This window comes from Pteropus vampyrus, unplaced genomic scaffold, assembly GCF_000151845.1.
Source record: "Pteropus vampyrus isolate Shadow unplaced genomic scaffold, Pvam_2.0 Scaffold82, whole genome shotgun sequence".
Taxonomy (NCBI): Eukaryota; Metazoa; Chordata; class Mammalia; order Chiroptera; family Pteropodidae; genus Pteropus; species Pteropus vampyrus.
In genome coordinates, this window is record NW_011888863.1 from 6819199 (window position 1) to 6828525 (window position 9327).

At 36.8% G+C, this 9327-nt stretch overlaps 1 long non-coding RNA gene across 2 annotated transcripts in view; it reads left to right on the forward strand.

Annotated features, from left to right (window-relative positions):
- LOC111741832 overlaps positions 1-7236 on the forward strand; it is a 24089-nt gene extending 16853 nt beyond the window's left edge. For both annotated transcript variants that reach the window (XR_002781099.1, XR_002781100.1), the window contains exon 3: positions 6962-7236. This is a non-coding gene — a long non-coding RNA (uncharacterized LOC111741832). The remainder of the gene's footprint in view (positions 1-6961) is intronic.
- The last annotated feature ends 2091 nt before the right edge of the window (positions 7237-9327 follow it).

Sequence of the window (9327 nt, forward strand, 5' to 3'; positions counted from 1 at the left end):
GATTCAATGGTTTGAATTCCCCTGAAAACCAGTGGAGAATGTTAAGGGTGGAAAATTTTCAAGTGAGCAAACTAGCTAAGTCAGCTACAGGGAAGAAATATCTTTAGATATCAGAAGTTGTCCTACTTGCTTGTGTGTGGTTTAGGAAGTATATTGTATAAAATATGTAGAGGGCCAATGTCTGCTTCTGTAATCCATTTACTTGTTAATTAAGGGTATTGTTCTGGGCAAAGATATGCTAAAAGCCAACTTCCACTTCTGTAATCTACTGGCTTGTTCAGGGGACCACCAGGATATGGTCTTGAGCTTTATGAGCTGCCTGCTCTGAAAGCTCGGGGCTGATCTCCTCTAGCCCTGCGTGATAGAGAGTCAGTCGCCGGCCGGCTAATAAAGGCTCATAATTAATCTCAATTGGCTCCGTGGGTCTCAAAATCATTCGCGCCATAACAGAAACACTATTCAAATCGGCCAAAAGGTGATTATATAATATAATATAACATGGATGGACCTTGAAAACATTACACTAAGTGAAATAAGTCAGGCACAAAGGGTCACATATTGTATGATTTCATCTATATGAACTATCTTGAATAGATAAATTTATAGAAACAGAAAGCAGATTGGTGGCTGCCAGGGACTGGGAGAAAGAGGAATGGGGAGTAACTGCTTGGTGGGTACGGGTTTCCTTTGGGGTGATGGAAATGTTTTGAAAGTAGATAGAAGTGGTGGTTATATAACATTGTGAATGTAATTTATGCCACTGAATTGTCCGTTTTAAATTGGTTAATTGTATGTTATGTGAACTTCACCTTAATTAAAAAAAATCAGAGCTCGATGATCACTAGATATAGGACTTAGCCCTGGACATGGATTCGGAATTTCTTTTACAATTTTATGGAAGCAAGCAAAATGAATGGTATCTGTTTTCTTTTCTGTTGGCAGTGTTTCAAGTATCTGGTGCTAGTATAATCATTATTTTGGCTAGTCTCAGACTTAGCTAAGCAATTTTTGCTTTGGAACTCTTCCCAGTTGTTGTGTCAGGAAAAAAGCAGAATTAGGCAGTATGTTAAAATTAAATCAGTATTTCTTACATAAATGGTTGGTTCGGTGGGTCTGTATTTGGTTACAAATCTCCTTTGAAATTTCAAAGCAAATGAGAGACTTGAGACTGTTGACATTTCTTACAGAAGAGCTGAACTGCACTGCATGCTGTAGAAGGAACAAAAGCAGACAGACAGGTGGGGCCACACATGGGGTTTTCTCCCAAGGTATAGATTCTTCTGTCCCCCACTTGGCAGAATTTTGGGAAATGTCCTAAGCGTATTGGATCATGACAGAGCCATTGGCTCTCGGTTCTGGGGTTTGCCATTGGCCTCTCTTCCCTGATAACCAGAAATAATATGACTCATCAAAAAGACTGCTTATTATGTCATTATGTAGGGTTCTTTATATTCAACTTGTAGTCTAATTTTTTCTTGAATTCTGCACATTGGACATTTAATAAATTGGTCAGTAGAACGGTGATCATACTTGTAATAAGACAAAGTAGCATCTAAAGGAGAGAGCAAATTCCTGAAAAGGTATTTGTGTTAGGATTTCTGACTTTAAGAATACGGTGTGTGGGTGGAGGAGGCAATATTCTGATTTCAATTTTTTTATTTGTAAAGATACATTAATGGCACTATTCACATAGGTTTTTATCAGAGAATGTATGTATGTATATAAACTAACACATAGGATCAGTCATGTAACTGGCCAGTAAAGGGATGTATATTTGACATATAACTTTGTGTTAATTTAATAAAGGAGTTTATTTTTATTATCGGGAAGAATTCTGGAACTAAGATAGTGCTAGTCATAAAAGGGAAGACCAAGCAGCAAAGGGAGGTAGAACTAGCTCAGCTTTCCTTCGGTTGAAAAATAGATATATAAGTAAAGCAAAACATATAATTATTGCTATTATGGGAGTGTATACTATGTAATATTTGAAGAAGAGAAAAATACAGAAGTGCTATGAAGGAAAGGAGACGAAAGAAAGGTTAAACAAGGGATAAAGTGCATCCAAAAAGTTCATTTTGAATGGCATATGAGGATGTGAAACTGTAAAATTATTCATTTTTATAGAATATCAGGTCACTTTACATTCTCTAATAGTATAATTTAGGATAGGTGTAGGGCAAAGTGGAACAGATTTCCAAACTTTACTGATACTCAGAATCACTTTGAAAAATGTACAAAAACATAAACGCCTATGCCCCGCCCCAGAGATTCTGATTCTGTAGTTCTTGGTTAGAGTCCAGTGATCTATGTTTTTAAAAAGATCTCCAGATAGATTTTGATACACAGCTATGGTTGAGAACTGCAGACACGGGAATAAAATACTTGCTTTGTCTGGTAGTATCTGCTCAGTCCCTTCACATAATTCCTTTATATTTGCAGAGCCAAAAAAGAAACATGGTGGAATAACCCAATTTAAAACAGAAACAATCATTACCTTTTAAAAAATGTCCATAAAAAAATATTAGAACTGTATTCCTCTCATTTTTCTTTTCTGGTGACTTAGGAAAGAGCCAACTTCTATTCTTTTCCAAAGCTGGAGATGAGCTACAGCAGTGACATCAAGTGGTTATTATAGAGTATTTTCTTTTTTATTTGGGACTTTGATATTTAAATAAATTAAATAGGGTGTTGTTTTCCTTCCCCTCCCACCTTGTCCCTGCCACATCAGTTTGAGAGTGTATTCCTTAGTTCCAGGACACTTCACTAGCCAGAAATCCTAAAAGAATGAAAATACAACAAACAAAATTTGACCCTGACATGTGATCTCCTTAGTGCTATCCAATGTAAACATCTTTGTTTAGTTGTTTCTAGAACCAGGTGGTTTCAGTGAAGTGAAAGAAAGCCTAAACTAAACTCTACATTCAAAAACTATGATAAAATTGGTGAAACTGTCAGTGGTTTTAAAATAATATGACTTATAAATGAGAGAGCTCTGTGAACTTGACTAAAGTGAGAATACTTCAGGCCGATACCAAGAAAACTCAATGAGCCTATGTTGAAGGTCAAATCTCCTTTCATAACCATCTACAGTGAGCTAAAACTTAGATATCCAAAGAATAACAACATTCAAAATGTCTCGATTAAACAACACAACAACAATGAAGTAAAAGTAGATTTGGAATGCTTTTTTACTTCAAAGACCAAAAATGTTTTTTGATGCATCCCATTTTATGCAACTCAATGAGTGGAAACCAGATTTTATAGGAGAAAAATTAAGACGTGGCTCTTAGGATTTTTATCTTATAATCACATTCAACAAAGATTTTCTTTAAACAGTGACCTGACAGTATATTTATACTATGACTAAGTTTATAAAAATTTGATATACACAGTTTAAAGAAATATAGTTGCTAAACAGAGTAAGACACACCCACATTACAAAGAAGAGGAAGCTGGGCAATTAATTGGCATGTAGACATTTAGTTACTCTGGATTGTGGTACTTCAAAACACTGGCAGAGGAAGAACACTCAATTATAAAGAAAAAAAACGTAGAGGAAATAGGATTACTCTTGGTCCCAAGGACCATCATTCTGTACATAGAACCGAAGATTTGGTTAAAGACCATGTGACTGCAACTAGATTAGCCACTAATCCCAGCCTACCTATGCTAGTGTAAGAATTGTAAAGTCACTAGTTCATAAGAAGTGCTCTTTACTTTTCCTCCTGTTTCTCAAATGTCATTTTCTTATTTTTTTTATTCATTATGTCTATCCTATGCTTCTAAAATATGAAAATAAAAGGAAATATGTTTCATTTAAAAATTCTAGATTTAGCCACCTTCTAAGTGGGGAAAGAACGGGTCCTCAGTTTAGCTCTTTGATGCTTACTCATTTTATGTCACAAGTGAAAGGCTGATACATTTAGAAAATTGACAAAAGGAAAATTTATATGAAAACTAAAAACAGCAGTCAGTTGATAATGACCAGAAACAATAAACAGGGAGAGAATTTTTATGAGTTATCTATTTTTGAACTAAATGTCGTAAAATTTGTGAATGACTAAGTGATGAGGCATCCCTCAGCATGTCACATTCATATGTGAATAATAGGGAGGGAGTAATGAGTGTTTTTATTTGGCTTCCAAGTAATAAATCATTCCAAGATGAGGAAGAATACTTTGCTTTGCCTTACACTTAGAGTATGCCTCAACTGAAATTCTGGAAACTTTGTAAATCCTTATGAAATTATCTAAAGGCCCCAAATAAAAGGATACAGCTTTCACTTTTATTTTACTCAATTAAATGTTAAAATGAATTAAACAAAACTATGTTCACTTGGACTACTGACATAGCGTAAACATTTATATTGTAGCCAATAATAATGTTTTTTGCCTTGTCATTCTATCCTCTCCCCCACCCAATAAGTGTGTAACACTGAGTAAGCATGAGATAAAGCTGGAAAAGTAGACTGGGGCCAGAACATAGGTGAGTCTTATACTTTATTCAGAAATAATTGGATGTTGTCAAGAAAACAAACGATGATCATGTCTGTGTCTTGGGAAGATATAACTGGCAGTGGTGTATAAGACATATTAGTGGAGGATGAGACTGAAGGTAGGGAGACTGGCAAATATCTGGCTGGAGAGTGGAGCGGAAGGCAGAATTAATGGCTTGTATGAACTCTCTCTCTCTCTCTTATTTAAAAAAGAGTGAATACTGGAAAAAAAAGTTAGTTAAATACATGCTGATCATTTGTTGAGGAAAGGAAATAGTCAAAGGTGACAGCGAAGTCTCAAGTTTTAATAGCTCGGTTCAGACTGGCTCATTTTGTTCCTAACAACACTGGCATTGCTGCCGGTGCTAGGGACAGCCTATAAGAGCCTTTGTGTGAATTAGAAAAGGTTGTCTTCTTAAAAAAATGTCATAATATAGTGATATTTTTTGGACAAGATAGTTTACTGTCATCGGTGGAAAAGTTTTATGATAAACACATAGTTATGATGTGTTTGATTGAAGCAGAGCCCTTTGGATGTGTTAGATTGGGCGACGCCCATCCTGTACAACCATATGCAATGTTCTTAAGTGTTTACTCTTAAGGAATTAACAACCTTTCACAGAAATCAAGGGAAAGAAGAAAATGTGGTCAAGAATGCCAAATGCTGCAGAGGCAAAGGGAAATGAGCAAAAACTAATGAATACTATGTGTAACAATTAAAAGGGTCATTGGTGATTTTTTGAGAAAGAAATTGCATAAAATTATAAACCTTTTGGGCTGAAAAATCCTACAGATATTTTAAACTCCCATTTTTCTTCCATTTTTAAATGTGGAAAACTGAGACCCAGAATTTGAGGATCTTTAAAAACTTCAATTACACATATATCAGTCCACTTGAAATTGTTCTGTAGCTTATCATTGTGCTGTTCCAATTTTTTTTTTTCAGGCTTTTTTTCCTCAGTGGTTCATTTTGGATAGTTTCTATAGTTATGCCTCAAGTTTACTAGTGTTTTCTTTGGCAGTGCCTAATCTGCTATTAATCCTAACCAATATATTTTTTTTTGCTTAAGACATTGTATTTCATCTCTTAAAGATTAATTTTTAATATCTTTTATTTCTCTACTTAATGTACTTAGTTTTTTCTGTCCTTGAATATATAACATATAGAATATATGTTTTAATGTCCTTATGTATTAATTCTATCATCTGTGTCTTACTGAGTCTTTCTACTGATTGATCTCTTTATTATTGGTACTATATTCCTGCATCTTTGCATGTCTGGTTCTTTTTATTGGATGCTAGAAATCGTGAATTTCACCCATTGAGTGCTAGGTACTTCTTATTTTCTATTAGTATTCCTGGACATTATTTTGGGATAGAGTTATTTGGAGCAGTTTAATTTTGGGGCTTGCTTTTAGCTTTTGTTGAGCAGGACCGGAGCAGCCCTGAGCCTGAGGCTCATTTGGCCCCACACTGAGGCCTTTTGAGCACTCCTCTGGGTGGAAACCCGATCATTTTCTCGCCCTGTGGGAGCTCTGAGGAGTGCTTCCTCTGCTCTTTTCTGGTCATTTTTTCACTGACCTCAGGTAGTTTCCTCATACACATGTGCTGATCAGAGCTCAGCTGAAGATTTGAGGGAGTACTTCTCTATGTGGCTCCCGTAAGTGAGGAAAAAGTTGTCCTTGACTCTCGTAGCACCCCTGGCTGAGTCTAAAACTACACTGACAGACAGATTAACAGGAGAAAAACATACACATTTATTTAATAAGTTTTACATAACATGGGAGCCTTAATAAAGAAATGAAGAGCTAAAGAAACAGAAATTTTTGTACCTTTATGCTAGGTTTGATGAAGAGTGGACAGTCAGGGAAGAATATGTTAAATTAAGGAGTATGAGGTAATTGGAGTAAACTGGTGAAATTTAGCAAGGCATGTTCATTAAGATTCTTCTCTGTGTCCCTTTTTCTTAAGAGATAAAGATACCTTTTTCCTTCAGGTCTAGGGAAGGTACCTCCCACATGAGGTACCTCCCACATGAGGGTTTTCTGACCTGTTTCAGGAGAGAATGGCTGGGGGAAGGTCAGAGTGACATTCCTGTTTCTGCTGTTTTCTCGAACTCCTTCAGCTTAAAATATACAATATGCCAAGGTGTCACATTTTGGGGTAGCATATCTCGAATTCCATCAGCCTCTCTCCTCTGGCCCTCTGCTCATGAATTCTAGCTGCCTTGGCCTCCCTGGACTCCCAGCTCTGTCTCTTCAACTCCAGGTGATCCCCAGACTTCTCCTGGGCTCCTTTCCCCTGTGTTATGCCTGGAAACTCTTCGTGGAAGAAGCTGGGCAATTATAGGGTTTACTTCATTTGCTTTCCTTGTCTCAGGGATCACAGTGTTGCATTGTCTGATGTCCAGTGTCTGAAAACTGTTGTTTCATGTATTTTGTCTTATTTTTTAATTGTTTTAAACAGGAGAGTAAATCCGTCTCTGAACATGAGACTCTCAAGCAGTTGTATAGAGAGGTCCACATGGTGAAGAGCCAAGGCCTCTGGCCAACAATGAGCACCAAATTATCAGCCACGTAACTGAGCGAACTTTGAAGTAAATCCTCCAGTCACAGCTAAGCTTTCAGATGACTGCAGCTCCATCCGATATTTGGACTGCAACCTCATGAGAGACTCTGAGCCAGAACCACCTAGCTAAGCCATTTCCAATTTCCTGACTCATGGCAGTTGTGTGAGATAATAAATGTTGATTGTTATTTTAAGTTACTAAGTTTTGAATCACTTGTCATGCAGCATTAAATAACTATTATATATTTTGGTACCTAAGAGTAGAGTGCTGTCATAACAAAACTTAAAAATGCGAGAGAGACTTTGGGACCTGGAGGTGGGGAGAAACTGGAAGGATTTTGAAAGTAAATGAAAGCCTAAGGTGTCCTGAAGAGATTATTAGTAGAAACCTGATGGCCTTTCAGAAGGTTGCCAATGAAGGCTTAAAGAAAATTGAAGAAAATGTATTTGGAAACTGGACACAGAGGGGATCATTATGTCGTGGCAGAGTCATATGAGGTAATGTAGAAAGTATAAACATACCTAGTGAACTGGGCCATCTAATTAAGGGGATTTCCAGGCAAAGTATTGAAGGTACTTTCTTATAGTACAATGAGAGAGAGAGAGAGAGAGAGAGAGAGAGAAAGAGAGAGAGAGAGAGAGAGAAAGAGAGAGAGAGAGAGAAAGAGAGAGAGAAACATGACTTGCTGTGATCCATGAATCTTGGGTAAGAGGCTGGGCAAAAAGGCAAAAGCCTGGCCTTCCTGGTTAGAGGGAGAGAGAAATAGGAGGACTTCACATCTGACAGGTGCTTCTTTGTCTACGTGTGGAAGAGAGGAGTAGTGGTAAGTCTGTCCTCATTTGATTCAACATTCCCTAGAAGCTTTGAGAATATCAAGGCAAATATCTATAAACATGAAAAGTGTGTGTGTGTGTGTGTGTGTGTGTGTGTGTGTGTGTGTGTGTGTGTGTTGAATTGAGGCCATTTCTCAGTGATCTAATTTAAGTTTGTGGTTTTTCAGGTTTTAATACAAGTTTTGTGGTTTGTATAATTTACGTACATTGAAAAGAGAAATATGATTCTATCCCTGCCTACTTCTCCCTATTCACATTGATAAATTGGATTTTTCTGGTTGTATCAGTGCTTTGTTTATGAATAAACTGATTCTTGCAATATTTATGATGTTGCTTTCCATTGTGTTCTTTGTGTCTGGAAAATATCTACCACTGCAGACTGGAGAGTGTCCTGAATAACTTTCTATATGCACTGGCTATTTACTTTGGCAAAGTTCAGGTTATGGTTTCTACTTATGACCTGGTATTCTCAGCAGGTATTTTATGGTTATTTATACAGAATGGAGACATTAAAAATAATCTCTTTCTCACTGGCTAATATAGCCGAAGTACTGAAGTCACTTGACAGTTTATAGTTGTCCTCCTTCACGTTAACAAGGGCTCCGAATTAATGTGATCTTTGGGACCACTGATTATCACAGGAGATGTTAGAGTACAAAACACCAACATAAGGGGTTTAGTTTCTTTCTCTGTGCAGCCTACTACTTCTGATATTGAAAAAAATTTTTTTGGACTTTTTTTTTCCCCTCCAGAGTCCATACTCTAAGCCTAAGGTATGTTTACCACACATACACACAGAAAATTAAAAAACAGTAATTATGGACTAGATTGTTGTATCTCCCTGATAAACTTCCCAATAAGAGGCTGAAACAAGTGGGTCATTGACCCCATTGTGAAAATTAAGTGAGTGAGGTTTCTGCCAGCTCAAACCTGACTGTGAGCTCTGTCTCTGTAATTGCCTTTTGCAGGTTAGGTGTTGAAAATTATTCACACCAAGGTTTATGCATGAAAATAATTCCTCAAGAAGAGAATTAAAGTGAGCAGGAGATTAATATGCACCTTGATTTTTATTCAGGCCATCGGTGTCTTAGAAATCAATGGAGAAATTATGCAAGAAGAAATTACTCCCCAGCAGGTGCTTTGTGAAAAGGTTGTGCCATATCAAATGACATAGGTAATAGATACTGCATAAATTTAAGATGCGATTGAAGGTTGGATCTCATTGGGAAATGGAAATGCCTAGATGACAAAATGATAAGTGACTGCATTAAGCATTTTAAATATTTCATTTTTACTAAGTGCAGTAAGCTAGATGTTCATGTCTCCTCAACTGCTATTGGCAGCCTTTATTTCTGATGATGACTTTACATGGAAGATAAATGTGTTTTCCAGTAAGCGTTTATTCTGATAAATAAAAGCACGGATGAGAA